The following is a 13952-nucleotide window of genomic DNA, read 5'->3' as shown; positions in this document are numbered from 1 at the left end:
CCATCAGCATTTCCATGCTGTTTCGTGCCTTATATTCTATTTCATATTGCTTCACCCCTAGAGAAAGGGACCATCTTTGTAGCCATTGCGCAGTCATCACCGGAACGCCCTTCTTTGGATTAAAGATGGAGACAAGTGGTTGGTGGTCAGTCAGCAAGGTGAACTTCTGCCCGTGCAGATAGTGGTTGAACTTTTTCACTCCCCACACTAGGCTGAGGGCCTCCCTGTCAATCTGGGTGTAGTTACGCTCGGCTGAGGCTAGTGACCAAGACGCAAAGGCTACTGGCCTCTCCAAGCTGTCCGGGAATTTGTGCGACAGCACCGCTCCAATACCATAGGGTGATGCATCACACGCCAACCGAATTGGTAGTGCTGGGTTGAAATGAGCCAACACCTCTTTTGATGTGATCAATTCTTTGCACTTCTAGAAAGCTTGTTTACATTTGTCATTCCACTTCCAAGGTACCCCTGTTTGCAGTAGAGTGTTCAGTGGGTGTAGTAACGTAGACAAATTTGGCAAGAACTTATGGTAGTAGTTCACCAGCCCGAGGAACGACCTCAGTTGTGACACATTTTCCGGTGCTGGAGCCTTGACTCCTGCCTCAATCTTTTCAGGGGACTTATGTAACCCCTCTTTATCAATAAAGTGGCCACAATATGAGATCTGCTTCTGGAAAAACTCGCATTTGTGGCGATTAGCTCGGAGCCCATATTCCTTCAATCTAGTGAGCACCTGCTCCAGGTTGACGAGGTGATCACTGTCATTTTCGTCTGTGACCAGGATGTCGTCCAAATAACACTGGGTCCCTGGAATGCCTTGCAGGACTTGATCCATTGCCCTTTGCCAAATAGCCGGAGCTGATGCTACCCCGAACACCAGCCGGTTGTATTGGTAGAGATCTTTGTGAGTGTTGATCGTGAGGTACTGTTTCGAGGCTTCTTCTACCTCCATTTGCAGGTACGCCTGGGCCAGATCAATCTTAGTGAAGCGTTTTCCTCCAGATAGCGAGGCGAAAATATCTTCAATCCTCGGAAGTGGATATTGTACCGTGTGAAGGACTGGGTTCACTGTCACCTTAAAGTCCCCACAGATGCGAATCTTCTTTGGTTCCTCAGGCGTATTACTCAACGACCTCTTCATTACAGGAATGATGGGTGTAGCCCACTCGCTCCAGTCCACTTTGGACAGTACTTCAGAACATTCCAAACCTTCCAGCTCTGCTTCGACGGCTGGGCGGATCGCATAAGGCACCGGTCTGGCTTAAAAAACTTTGGGCTTGCATTTTCCTCTATTTTGATTGTCGCTGTTATGCCTTTTAGTGTTCCGAGTCCCTCCTGGAACACTTCTTGTGCATCAGTTAGCATTTTTGACAGTCGGCCAGGTGTGACGTCATCATCCTTTTTGGCGTCTACCGTCAATGCTTGTATGGCATACCAATCTAACTGTATCTTCCGGATCCATTCACATCCTAGTAGTGGTGGTCCTCCATCTGGCAATACATATAAGTCCATTTTTGGTGTTTCCTTGCCATTGTATATCACTTTCACCCTTATTTTTCCTTTGGGGTAGACTTTTTGCCCCGTGTACGTCTTCAAGATAATCTCTGTATCTCTCAAGGGTATATGTGAAAATAGCCGCTTGTAGTCCCTTTGGTTTATGACTGTTAGGGCTGATCCTGTGTCCAATTCCATTTTCACTTGGACTCCGTCTATCTTGAGCGTGACCCAGATAGTTTGGTGATCCTCCATTTTGGTTACATTATGTAGTTTCAGACAACCCAGCTCCTTGCTTCCGGAGTCTGTATCACTTTTCTGTTCGTCTGATCTACTCTCCGTCACCTTATGTACCTTTTTGTACTTCTCCTGTGGAGGTTTCTTGCTGCTGGTTTTCTTTCCCGACCTGCAGACTCTTATTATGTGTCCTACTTTTCCACACTGTTTGCACACTTGATCCTTGAACCAACAATCCTTATGGTCGTGTGTTGTTCTGCCGCAGCGATAACACTTCACTGCTCCATATGACATTTCATTTGTGCCATATTCTTGCGGTCTCTGTTGTATCTCTGCAGCGCCCTGTGCGGCTGCTTCGTCTGATACTGCCATGTTGAAAGCCTTGTCCAGCGTAAGATCCTTTTCTGATAGAAGCCGTTTCTGGGTTCCTTCACTTTGAAGCCCACACACAAACTTGTCCCTTAAAGTATCTGCTAGTCCCGCTCCAAACTGGCAGTGTTTCGATAGCTTGCGCAGCTCCGTTAAATACTCAGCATTACTTTCGTCTTTATGCTGGTTCCTTTTGTGAAACTTAAATCTTTCTGCTATCAGCAGCGGTGTGGGGTTTAAGTGATCCTATAGGATTGCCACTCTGCTTTCAAAATCCTTTTCCAGTGGCTTCTCTGGGGTGACTAGGTTTCGCAGTAAGCCGTACGTTTTTGCACCCATGGAATTCAACAATACCAGTGCTTTCCTGGCATCTGGCACTTCATTCGCTTTGCAGTACACCTCTATGTGTTCTACATATGTCACCCAATCTTCGACTTCATTGTCGAACACTGTGACCCTGCCACTCTTCTACGTCCCTGGGTGTGGTTAGACTGGCTAAAAATGGCGTCTCCCACGCTCTCCCTTCTTCTCCGCTGGCTCAAAATGGCGTCTCCCGCGCTCTCCCTTCTTCTCCGCTGGCTCAAAATGGCATCTCCCACGCTTCCCTTTCTTCTCCGCTGCGGCCCAAATGGCGTCTCCCGCACTTTCTTTTCTTCCCCTGCAGACGCTGCTCAGCCCTTGAACACCAGCCGCGCTCTGCGCATTTTCCTGCGTGCTTCTCTCGTTGACGCCGCTCGGTCTTCAACCCCAGCTGTGCCCTGTGCGCTTTGCCCTCTCTCTTACCCGTTGATGCTGCTCGGCCTTTTTCTGTGCCGTCGGTCGGCTCCCGCCGCCGCTCTCCAGGAAGTGTCTGCGCCGTACCTGCTGCCAGCCCGCTGCGCTGGATCGTCGCGGCTGGAGAACCAAGCCTAGCTCTCCACAGCCTCCTCTGCCTGCTCAAGTCCTCTCAGGATGGTCGACGCCCGCACTGATGGAATCGGCCTTCTTCTGCAGAGTTGCAGGTAGGTTCGAATCACCTCGTCGCCAATGTTGAATCAGTGAATCTTTAGGTAGTGTGTCCTTCAAATAATCGACAGAGACTGCAGAGGAACAATCAACAGATGTTTACTGGATGAGAGTTGCTCTAAAACTAAAAAGTACAGATCCCTACTCAGGGTTATATACAGGTGTGGTCATTGCCGGTACTACAGTATACAGGAGCTGTAAAAAGTAGTTCTCCCCTTAAAGGCACATACACTACATTCATAAATAAATAAACGTTTTCATTATGAACAGCTAGCTTGAGCTAGTCATTTATTCAGCCATGTGGCCTAGTGTACAGGCATCCATCTTGACTACTGCCTTCTGGGTAGCCCACTACTAAACATACAGCTCCACCTAGTGTACCATTCTAGAATGACATGATACTGATCATTACATCCCCCTTCCTTCGAGGTTAAACAAAATCAATATCAATCAATCATAACGACAGAAACATCTTCACAACAGTCAACACTTTTTCAAAGCTTTACTTTATGAACTCTAAGCTTTTCATTCTTTTATTATAATTTTCTTTATACTCAAAGATTAAGTCTATCAGGCTTTTTTACTTCACGTGTGGATCTTCTCAGCACAGGTAGGTCTGATGTGTTTTCATGAGAGCCTCTATGTGTGTTTGTGTTAGATTGTTCTGGTGGTGAGTGACAAGATTCAGTTGCGGCATTGTCATCAATTTGCTCTTGGATAGTTTCTTGTGTTTTCAGGAGGGAACGGCGGTTCCTCCTGAGAATCTGTCCTTCCTCAGTTCTAACAGTGTATGACCTTGGTCCTACTTCCTCAAGAACTGTAGCTTTCCTGTTCCATGCATCTGGATCCTCAATCCTGACAACATCATCCCTTGTCAATGGTTTCAGAGTTTTGGATGACTTGTCATAGTGTGATTTCTGTTTCAGCTTTAACAGTTGAAGTCTCTGTCTCAGTTCCTTACTCTGCTTTTCTTTTGCACAGCAGGTTAGTGTGGTGCACAATTTGCGACCCATTAGGAGTTCAGCAGGTGAAGAACCACAGTCTAAAGGGGAGGCTCGGTAGCTCAGCAGGGAGAGATATGGATCAGACTTGCTTTTTGTTGCTTTCTTCAGTAGCTGTTTGAGAACTTGAACACCTTTCTCTGCCTTACCATACAACTGAGCACACAGAGGACTGGATGTGATGTGTTGAAAGTCATAATGTGCTGCAAACTGTTGCCACTCCTTACAGTTGAAGCACGGACGATTGTCGCTAACGGCAATCCTGGGAATTCCATGTCTGGCGAAGATGGATTTAATATGCATTATGACACTGCTTGCTGATGTGCTTGAGAGCAGCGCCATCTCAGGATAGTTAGAATAGTAGTCAATCACTATTAGATAGTCTTTACCATTCAAATGAAAGAGGTCCATACCAACCTTTTGCCATGGTGCTATTGGTAATTCAGCTACTATCATTGGTTCCTTTGCTTGTTTGTTTTGGTGTTTCTGACATGTCTCACATATGCCTATCATGTTCGCAATGTTCTTATTTATGCCAGGCCAATAAACAGTATCTCTTGCTCTCCTTTTGCATTTTTCAATTCCGAGGTGTCCCTCATGAATCCTTTTGAGCATGTTTTGACGTAGAGCCTGTGGAATTACTATTCTGTTCTGTTTTAGTAATAGTCCACTTGCGACACTTAACTCGGACCTGATGTGATAGTACTTTGGACAGGAACCTTTTGGCCAACCATGATGAATGTTCTCTATTACTGTTTGTAACACTATCTTTTACTGTTTCTTCTGCTATTTGCTTTGATTTTGTGTCTGACACGGGCATTGCAGCCGTGACCATACTCACATGAACATCCACGTCTTCCTCAGTAGAGCTCACATGACTCATTGTGGGTGCTTGGGATAGTGCATCTGTTAACACTATGGGGGAGAAATTGGGTGAGTAGCGTCACCTGTTAGCACCTAAAGAGGCAGTCAGTGGCTGTAGCGCCACTGGCTGCGTCTCCGGCGATATTCAGTAGGGGCGCTAATGGTGCCGTTAGGCATTTGCGCTGCGCCGCCACAGATGATGTCATCAGTGTGCACAGCGCCCCATTCGTGCCCCGTTCACGATATTTAGTAGCGAACGCCGCAGTTGCACCGCTCACTACCCGCGCCCGGTTCACGGGGCCTTACTGTACCGGCAGCGGTGCAAGTTAAGGTGGAGGTGCGGGGCGGACGCTTTTTCAGCGGCTGCCTGCCAGCACCTCCATCCCCGGCCTCCTAACCCCCCCCCCCCGCGGCAGTGCCGGCTGTTTCCCGAGAGCCCGGCACTTCTCCTTGGTGCCGGGCTCATTTGCCGGCACTCGCAAGCGGGGATCGCGCTGTTGCAGGCACCTCCCCCTTAACAGTGGGAGGAAGGCCTGCAGTACCACAGTGTGCTGTGCTGCAGCATGTGGCACTGCGGCACGTTGCGTTGCGATAATTAGTTTCAGCGCCCTAAGAGGGACGCGGAGTGCCTCGAGTCTCGCCCCGTCTCCCTCGAGGGGCACTGAAACTGAATTTCTGGCGATCGGTATCACTCCGATCGCTGCGCTAAATCCTGCGCTCAGGCGACTTTTGCGCCACTTTGGCGCCCCAACCCAATTTCTAGGCCTATGTGTTTGCCTGGTGTGTACATCAGTTCAAAGTCATATCTTTGCAGCTTCATCATGAGTCGTTGAATCCTTGGAGACATCTCATTCAGATTTTTTTTTATGATGGCAACCAGTGGGCAGTGGTCTGTCTCAACTGTGAAGGTGGGAAGTCCATATATGTAGCCATGGAACTTTTCTAGTCCAACTACCAAGCCTAGACATTCCTTTTCAATCTGGGCATATCGACACTCAGAGTCAGTCATAGACCTGGAGGCATAGGCAACAGGCTTCCAATCTTCACCCTCTGCTTGTAGCAAGACCGTGCCTAGGCCATCCTGTGATGCATCCGTTGACACTTTGATTCTCTTTGTTGAGTCAAATAAGATGAGTACAGGTGTGGTTGTCAGCACTGTTTTGAGGTTCATCCACTCTTGTTCATGTCTTTCTCTCCATGCGAACTCATTTGTTTTATGTAGCAGGTCTCGCAGACAGGCTGTCTTGGCTGACAAGTTAGGAATGAACTTTCCAATGAGGTTTATTATTCCCATGATGTGTAGCACTCCTTTTTTGTCAGTGGGTCGGGGCATTTTGAGTATGGCGTTTACTTTTTCCATATCTGGCTCTATTCCTTTACCAGATAGATTATCTCCTAGGAAAGTGACTTCCTGGATGCCAAACTGACACTTGGCTTTGTTGAGCTTCAGTCCTGTAGCACTTTAGTCAGTCTCTCATTGTGTTCTTTCAGTGTGGAGCCCCAGATGATGATGTCATCAACATAGCCCCGAACTCCTTCCAGACCTTCAATTATATGTTCCATCACTCTATGAAAGATTTCAGATGCAGATATTATCCCGAAAGGCATTCTGAGGAAACAATACCTGCCAAATGGTGTGTTGAAGGTACAGTATTTGGTGCTCTCTTCATCCAGTTTTAGTTGCCAAAATCCTAGTGAGGCATCGATTTTTGTGAAATATCTGGCACCTGACATTTCACTGCTGATTTCTTCTTGCTTGGGAATCTGGTAGTGTTCATGTTTTATGTTTGCATTTAAGTCCTTTGGATCCATGCATACTCTTAGACCATTGTTCTTTTTCTTTACACATACCATGGAGTTAACCCAGTCTGTTGGCTCTTCGACTTTCCTGATGACTCCTAGTGTGGTCATTCTGTCCAGTTCTTTCTTGAGCCAGTCACGCAGGGGTGCTGGAACTCTCCATGGAGCATGTACCACTGGCTGAGCATCCTCCTTTAGCTGGATCTTGTAAGTGAATGGTAGAACTCCAAATCCTTTGAACACATCCTGGAAATTACTCACTACAGAATCCACTGAGTCACCTGGTCTGCTTATGGCACAGTTTATACGGTGGACTCTCTTGACCAGTTCTAAGTCCTCACAAGCTTTGTCACCTAGTAGTGAATCAAGTCCTTCAGCCACAACAGAAAACATGAGATGATGCACTTTGTCTTTGACTGTCACTTTGAGTGTGCACACACCTAAGCTATCTATTTTCTGTCCATTATAGTTCTTCAGTAGTACTAACTTTTTCTGTATTTTTGGCTTTTCTTTCATATTTTTAATGTCACTCATACTGATTACGTTTGCTTTTGCCCCAGTGTCTAGTTTCAATTTAACTAATGCTCCAGTTACCTGCAGTGGCATTATCCTTTTGTCCTCTTTTACGGCATTAACTTTATGTTCAGCATTGTCCATTCCTGAGGGCTGCACATTTTCTGTATCCTTTTCTATGTTGTCACATGACACCATTCCTACAAAAAATGTCTCACTTAAATCAGTGTCCTCAATCACATTGACTTGTTGCCCTTTCTTTGTTTTTACTTTTGAAAAGCATTGTTTGGCAAAGTGATTCTTTCCATTACATTTTGTGCACATTTTTCCAAACGTTGGGCATTGTATTGACTGGTGCTGGTAACCATAGCGTTTACAATTAAAAATGCCATCCTACGATTGCTTTGCATTTCTGTTCTGCCCATGTTTCTTCCCCTTGTAGGGCACAGCACCGACAGCAGCACAGTCACTCATTACACTCGCATCATTATTAATTTCACTGATAGTCTTTGCGTGCTGCTGAGCTAGCTCACTGGCATGGCATATTTTCACAGCATCCTCCAATGTTAGTTCGGTTTCTCTCAACAAATGTTCCCTGACCTTTTTATCATGAATACCAAACACAATCTGGTCACGAATCATGGATGATTTCAGTTCAGAGAAATTACATGTCTGTGCTTTCAGTTTCAGATTGGTCACAAAGCTATCAAAGGTCTCATTTTCCTGGTGTGTCCGTGAATGGAACACATACCTCTCATAGGTCTCGTTCTTTTTGGGAGCACAATGTGTATCAAACTTCTTTAGCATATCGTCCATTTTTTTTCTGTCCTCCTTTTGATCAAATACAAATGTATTAAATACCTCTATCGCCTGCGGGCCTGCAACCGTGAGCAGTAACGCTATTTTCCTTGCGTCTGGCATCGTACCGAACCCGATGGCAGCAATATAGAGTTTGAATTATTGTTTGAAAGTCCGCCAATTGCAGTCGATATTCCCCATGAGTTTCAAACACTCTGGTGGCTTCAAATTCTCCATGTCGCGTTTCACAATATTCAGCAGATATTACCAATCCTGGTACCATGTTATGTTCATAAATAAATAGACGTTTTCATTATGAACAGCTAGCTTAAGCTAATCATTTATTCAGCCACGTGGGCTAGTGTACAGGCATCCATCTTGACTACTGCCTTCTGGGTAGCCCACTACTAAACATACAGCTCCACCTAGTGTACTATTCTAGAATGACATGTTACTGATCATTACAGTCCCGCCTTCTACCCGACTCTTTAATGAAAATTCAGCCCTTTGTATCTGTCTTCATGGTAGAAGACACTAACAGCATCCCAATAATGGATAATCAAGTGGCCACAGAAAGGGGGGAACTAAAGATGATCACAATCACTAATAAAATATTACTCGGTAAAATAATGGGACCAAAAGATGACAAGTCCCCTGGACTAGATGGCCTGCATCCCAGGGTCTTAAAAGAAGTGGCTGCAGAGATAGTGGATGCATTGGTTGCAAACTACCAAAATTCCCTGGACTCTGGAGAGGTCCCAGCAGATTGGAAAATGGCAAATGTAACATCCCTATTTAAGAAAGGAGGGAGACAGAAAGCAGGAAACTATAGACCAGTTAGCCTAACATCTGTCGTTGGGAAAATGCTGGAGTCCATCATTAAGGAAGCAGTAGCAGAGCATTTGGAAAATCAAAATGCAGTCAAGCAGAGTCAGCATGGTTTTATGAAAGAGAAATCATGTTTAACAAATTTGCTGGAGTTCTTTGAGGAGGTAACGAGCAGTTTGGACAAAGGTGAACCAGTGGATGTGGTGTATTTGGATTTCCAGAAGGCATTCGATAAGGTGAAATTCTCTGCCCCAGAGAGCTGTGGAGGCTGGGTTATTAAATACATTTAAGGTGAAGATAGACAGATTTTTGCAAGATAAGGGAGTGAAGGGTTATGGGGAGCCGGCGGGGAAGTGGCTTAGAGCCCAAGATCAGCCATGATCTTATTGAATGGTGGGGCAGGCTCGAGGGGCCAAGTGGCCTATTCCTGCTCCTATTTCTTATGTTATGTTTTTATGATTAAATAGTACCATTGGATCTTTAAGTCTACCTGAATAGGCAGCTGGAGACTCGTTTTTACATTTCATCTGAAAGACGACACCTCTAAGCCTGTAAGAATTCGCAATAATTTACAGTTCTGAAGATTAATTTTTTTGATTAAAGAATCCCTGGGCGTTGTGCTTTTAAATTTCCAGGGATAAAAATGGCTGTCACACCACATGGCCGAAGACAAAGGGGCTTGGAAAGCAGCTTTCTGTGTCTGGAAGTAAGGTTCAATGGAGACAAAACGTTACCACAGGACAATGCTTTGTTTACAAAGCAATTGAATGCTATTAGCATTTGTTTGTATATCGAGTGGATACATCTAAACTGCAGAAGAGACTTTTGTATCTTGAATGGGATCCGTTTAAGAACTGAATGGGTTTTAAATCACCTAGCATTCTGGACAATAGAGCAGTTGTATTTCCCTTTTGTTTCAGCCCAGGGAGCTCCGGAAGACACATTAACCCAGTCTAACCACTTTGAGTTAGCCAATCACAGCTTTCTCTTGTGTGTTGGGCCCTTTGGGTGGGGAATTTTGCACACAGCCCTTGCAGGGCAGTATGGCAGGACCTCACCAGGTATAAAGATAGCTGCTGAGAAGCTATCTCTCTCTCTTCACTTTGCTGGACCGCAGGTGAGCAGGGTGTTCTGAATCCTCAACAAGGCAACCTAGCAGGAGTTTGGGGTGGTGATTTAAGGGAATTGCTAAGATTGTTTAAATAACATTGTAGTCATTTTATCCCTCGTTTTCGCCGTCTGCAACCCCCTGTTATATAGTTTTACTGTAATTACTGTGTTCGTGTGGTATAGATTATTCTTTTGATTGTAGTTTATTTAGGTAATAAAACTTGATTTTTCTCTCATCCAAACCACTTGTCCGTTTTAATATCATTAATTATAAGTTCCTCCACTCAGAACTGAAGGAGGGGTAGCGATTCGAAACCGCTGTTTGTAAATTGGTTTAGAGTGCAGCAGCAAAAGCCTGCTGACCAGGTGAATTACCGTAAACCAGGTAAAAGGTTGGAATTGGTCAGAGCTCAGAGGCAAAGGCTGCTGGCCAGGTTAAATTACCATAAACCAGTTAAAAGAAGCCCCCCCTTACAAGCCAAGAGTGACAAAATGGCCCAAATTTTGTGGTCAGTGGCGAACTAACGGCAACAGCCATTCATTACACTTACATTTGCCTACAGACTTTCTGTGGGCTTTTGCACTGGAACCTGTGGTGATTAGGAATCTAAAACAGCGTGGTGCCCTCTAGCAGGGATCTGGGACCTGTGTGAACAGAGAAGCAACTGTGTATTTCCTTAACCAATCAGATTGGAGGATCCTTACTAAAATAAGCAGGATTAGAAATTCAAGGAGGCCGGAAACTTGCCGGTGCCAAAATGGAAGTCTTCTGCTCTTAAAGCTGAACTGCCTTCTGCACATTAAAAAAATGGTAAAAGTGCTTCAGCACTAACACAACTGACTTAACAGCCAGGGAAGGGGCACCTAGGGTCTTGCACACAGCACTCCAGCTTTGTGCAAGGGATCAACACTGCAAGAGAGCTCCTCTGCCCACAGGGACCAGGAGGCCCTCCAGAAAGAATGAGACCATCACTGCCAGCAGTGTTGCCCCCATGACCTGGCTCCAGTGCCCAAAGAAGCTTTATGACCTCAGGCCAGTGGTCAAGGTCAGTGGTTGCATCTTCAAAACCAGTCTCCAACCAACTGCACCACTAGCCTCACACACTGCTCATTGTACAACACCCCTCCCCACCCCCATCACTCACCTACCAACAATCTGTGCTAAACACAAGGCACACCTCCCATTCTGAGTTTCACCTCACCTCCTTGGAGGAGACAGTGCTGGTCATTCTTGGCAGAGGCATGGCTTAGCCCTTGGTCAGTGGTGGGTCTGAAAGGATACCAGATGCTGGTATCCTCATATGTTATCCTCCTTCTCACATCCCACTTCCCCTCATCCCATAGTATGTTCTAATTTAAAAGGTGCGCATGATGCAAACATGTAGCACTTGCTTTTCCACCCTCCCCTTATCACAACTTTACCTTTGTGCCTTCCTCATTTCACACACCCGAGAAATTCAGACTGCCCAGCCAATGGTTGACCAAGACGAGGGAGAGGAGAGTGAAGAAGAAACACTGTCACTTGATTTGACACTCCCAGCCACCAGCTCCTCAAGGTAGTCCTGCAAGGCCATCTGCAGTGTCCCCCACTGAAAGTCTGCAGCCTTCCACCAGCCATGCTGCAGCCACTGGGGTAGCATTACATGACATCAGTAGGAGAGGCAAAGGCACACACAAGACAGTCACTAAGGGAATGCACAAGGGTGATTAGTTGATTTCTTGATATCATATTGGATGGATAGGTGTATAAAGTTGGTTTGGAAAGTTTGCTTTGTGGTGGCTTTTATTGCAGCATTGTGGCCAAGAGGATGATGGTCAGTAATAGAGGTAAGGTAAGGTATGGGACAAATGTTCAAAGGGGAATTGGGTTTGTGGTCACTGGTACTGCAGGCAAATGATTCCATCCCAGATATCCCGACCAGAAAGGGGCTGTCTGGGTTGCATCCTTCCTTCAGTTTCCTCCTCTTCTGCGTCCCCCTTTTCCAGATGCTAGAAATCTGAAATAACAGCAGAAAATGCTGGAAATACTCAGCAGGTCAGGCAGCTTCTTGAACTAAGACGTTGTGCTGGATTTTCATGGGGAGGGCAGGGGGGCTCCGATGCAGGTGGGAAACCCAGGAAAACAGGTTTCCCACAGGCCCTGCTGATTTTAACGGCAGAGCCTGATTTGCATCTGAAGCTTCTGTTTCCCGCCTGCAGCTAGTCAGCTGGAGAGGCTGGCTGGCTGCAGGCGGGTAGGCTTATGGCACTAGGCGGCACCGAAGGGGGGGTTGGGGGGGATCGGGGCCGGCTGAAGGTGATTGTGTTGCAGCGAATTGCATGTACAGGGAAATATAGTCAGAGCTTTAAAAAATTCAGATTCAAAAGATGATTTTTTTTTAAATTTGTACTATATCACTGTTAGATACTTACATGAAGTTATAGTTATTCTGTTCAAATGAAGATTGAAAAAATGTCACAATGTTTCACGGTGCCAGCTTCCGGAGAATCGGTGGGAGGGCAAGAGATCGAGGCTGTCGAGGGACCGGGATGGGGAGGGAAGCAAGAGATCGGGGCCATCGAGGGACCGGGGGAGTGTAAGCTAGAGATCGGGGCCGGATTCAGGACCATCGGCAGGGGGAGGCAAGAGGAAATCGGGGCCAGCCACCAGAGGGTCAGGCCAGCCTCAGGATCATCGTTGGGTGGGGGGGTGGGTTCGGGAAGGCAATTGGAGGTCTCGTGCGGGGTCCCCGATCACAGGGGGTCTTGGGTTAGGTCGGGACATAAGGACATTGGATCCTCGATGCAGCAGTCCCGGCTTGCTGTTACTGTTGGGTTTTAGAAAGTGTGTAAAACCCGACCAGATGCAGTTAAAAACAAAATGGAGGTTAAAGAAGTGGTTTTCAGCCTCATTATAATATTGAAATTGACGGCCCGCCTCCTGGGAGCAGGTTGGCTGCCCTCCCCCATCCCATCACGTTCCGCTCCTGTTAAAACCAGAAGTGGGTGGGTTGGAGGTGGACTCAGGTCGGGAATCTGATTTTTAACAATTTAACTAACCCCACGCTCTAAACCCACTCATTTTCTCAGGTAGAAATTCCTCCCATTAATTCTGTTTCTCTCTCCATGATGCTGTCTGACTTGCTGAGTATTTCCAGCATTTTCTGTCTTCTCAGAGGCATTCCTTCACCATCTGAAGCCTTGCAAGTGTCCAGCAGCACTCCCTGCACACTTTAAAAAGGTTTAACATCTATTGCACACTTTAAAAATCTATTGCACCAAGCCACAACTTCAACAAAACATTAAAAAAAAGTCCAAATGCTTAAATCCAAACTTACCTGAAAGATGTTTGTCCCCTTTTAAGAAGCGCTGACAGCGTCTCTGCAGGGCTGCTTCACGCACACTTTTCCATGCGTGCTTAGGACCCAGCGTAATGATGAGCAAAAACATCCAAGTTAGCAATCGTGGTGTCAAGTCAGGCGTTGCGTGCCGATTGACGTCACGTTCTGCTGATTTACATTTCAGGGCCAGCGCTGTCAACAGCAGCATTATGGCCCTTACCAAAATGGCAGGCGTCGTGTCCGAAGCTGGAGGCGGACGGATGTGCGATGACCGGCATTTTTTCAAAAAACAGTGTTAACAGCCGACGCTAAGGTAAGCAACTTCTAGGCCGCAGAGTCTGAACCAGGAAGTGTCAGAATAATTAATTCAATGTCAAATCACGTGCAGAAAGAAAAATAAAGATGGGATTAAGAGAGAGTTAAAAGATAGAAAGAAAAAGTAAAAAACATTTTTATTTAATTTTTTTAACTTTAAAATCTCTAACAATCAATAAAATATGAAAAAATTAGACTCCACACTTGTAAACGTTAATTTTCAGTGCTAGAGTGGTTGCTTGACAGTAATTCTGATTTATCACATCATTTAAAAATTCACTTACACTTGAATGGACAA

This window comes from Somniosus microcephalus, chromosome 6 (genome assembly GCF_052327205.1).
Source record: "Somniosus microcephalus isolate GS21.2 chromosome 6, FLI_Smic_1.0, whole genome shotgun sequence".
NCBI lineage: Eukaryota > Metazoa > Chordata > Chondrichthyes > Squaliformes > Somniosidae > Somniosus > Somniosus microcephalus.
This window is presented reverse-complemented; position numbering follows the sequence as displayed.